General features: G+C 34.5%; 1 protein-coding gene across 4 annotated transcripts in view; it reads left to right on the top strand.

The window, feature by feature from the left end:
• tpm4b (tropomyosin 4b) overlaps positions 1–2,500 on the top strand; it is a 58,466-nt gene that overhangs the window by 33,529 nt on the left and 22,437 nt on the right. The window lies entirely within an intron of this gene.

Here is a 2,500-nt window from a genome sequence, read left to right as displayed (position 1 = left end):
ATGAACTTCAAACTACGACTCCAACCAGCAACCTACTTGCTGTGAGGCCACAGTGCTATATATATGTATATATGTATATATGTGTGTATATATATATATATATATATATATATATATATATATATATATATATATATATATATATATATATATATATATATATATATATATAAATATATAAATTTTTATTTTTTTTTTATTTGTAATCGATGTCAATAAAGTTGCTCTATATGGTTCCTCACTTAGAAAAGGATTAAGAATTTATTAAAAAATCTGTTTATAATATTTTATTATTTTACATCACCTCGTTGTCAAGTAAACATATCTTATTTTCATTGTTTAACTCGATGTATTAAAACAAAAAATAATATCCATAAAAGCTGAACCAAAATGTTTTCAAAACTGTATAAAAAAACAGGCAAAAAAATTATAAATTGAACAAAAACATTGAGAAAATGCCTAAATTTAAAGTGAAAACAGAAAAATATTTAAAATATAAGTCCGTGTGAACCAGAAGTTGCTGAGGCTTTTATTTCAGTATGTTGCAATGGAATATTAAGTAGGGGCGGGGCTTTCTTTTTGGCACTCCCCTGTTGCAAATTTACAGTAAAGGGGCATGGTTAAGAATATTGTGGCATCAAAACTGACATCATCAGAGAATGAGCCAATCCAAAAGCAGAAATGAATGTTCAGAGTTTGATTATCAAGAAACTTTTTCATACATTCATTTTCCTTCAGCTTAGTCCTTTATTCATCAGGGGTCGCCACAGCAGAATGAACTACCAACATTTCCGGCATATGTTTTACACAGTGGATGCCTTTCCAGCCACAAAGCAGTACTGGGAAACATCCATACACACTCATTCACACACACACTCATACACTATGGCCAAATTAGTTTATTCAATTCCACTTTAGCGCATGTGTTTGGACTGTGGGGGAAACCGGAGCACTCGGAGGAAACCCACACCAACACGGGGAGAACCTGCAAACTCCACAAAGAAATGCCAACTGGTCAAGCCGGGACTCAAACCAGCGACCTTCTTGCTGTGAAGGCACTTTAATTATTCACATTAAAATTAACAATGTGTGCTAGCAAAATGAAACATTGTAAATTATGATATCACATGGACTTTAAAAACCTAATTAAAAGATGTAAAATATATTACTTATACTTAAAATATTAATTAATTAATATAATTAATCCCCCACAGTCTAAAGACAAGTGGTATAGGTGAATTGGGTAGGCCAAATTGTCCGTAGTGTATGAGTGTGAATGAGTTTGTGGATGTTTCCCAAGAATGTGTTGCGGCTGGAAGGGCATCTGCTGCGTAAAAACGTGCTGGATATGTTGGCGGTTCATTCCGCTGTGGCGACCCCGGATTAATAAAGGGACTAAGCTGAAAAGAAAATGAATGAATGAATGAATGAATGAATATTTTCAGGATTAGGACTCAAACCAGCGACCTTCTTGCTGTGAAGGCACAGTGCAAACCACTGAGCCACTATGCCGCCCCCATTTTTTTTTTCCAGTAAATTAACACAAATTGTGTGCTAGCAAAATAAAACATCGTAAATTATGATATCACATGGACTTTAAAAACCTAATTAAAAGATGTAAAATATATTACTTATACTTAAAATATTAATTAATTAATATAATTAATCCCCCACAGTCTAAAGACAAGTGGTACAGGTGAACTGGGTAGGCCAAATTGTCCGTAGTGTATGAGTGTGTGGATGTTTCCCAAGAATGGGTTGCGGCTGGAAGGGCATCCGCTGCGTAAAAACGTGCGGTTCATTCTGCTGTGGCAACCCCGGATTAATTAAGGGACTAAGCTGAAAAGAAAATGAATGAATGAATGAATGAATAACATGATTAAATAAGTATGTTCAGGATTAGGATTTTTTCTAATGGCTCAGTCAGGCCAGTGGTTCAAATTGATTTATTTTTCATACTTTTTAAGGGGTTTTCACCTTTATTTTAATAGGATAGTGGAAATTTATGGACAGGAAAGTATGGGGAGCAGAGATAAGGGGAAGGGTCGGCAAAGGACCTCGAGTCGGGTATCGAACTCGGGTCACCGCGGGCACCTCAGTGCTATATGTCGATGCGCTAAACACTAGGCTATTGGCACCGACTGGTTCAGATCTTTACTTGCCCTGTCAAAAATTTTGACCAGCCCCACCAAAAAAAAAAAAAAACAACGTAAAAAAAACATTTCATAACCACATATTTTAATGAATGTGTCAAAAATAACGTCTTTAAATCTAGAGTTTAAATGTGTGAAAAATGTTAATAAATATATAATGAGCAAAATTCAAAGTGTAATGCAAACACAAAGAGCAGTATGGAAAATGTGCAGGTATTTTATTGCAGTTATAAATTATTTAACAAAAAGTGGCTGATTTGCCAAACTGTTCAAAACATCACTGCATTTTTTTCATCGTGTTGTACCCACGTAAATGTCCGCTTCCAAGATGTTAAAAACAGACTTTT

This window comes from Danio aesculapii, chromosome 2, assembly GCF_903798145.1.
Source record: "Danio aesculapii chromosome 2, fDanAes4.1, whole genome shotgun sequence".
NCBI classification, from domain to species: Eukaryota; Metazoa; Chordata; class Actinopteri; order Cypriniformes; family Danionidae; genus Danio; species Danio aesculapii.
This window is presented reverse-complemented; position numbering and strand designations above follow the sequence as displayed.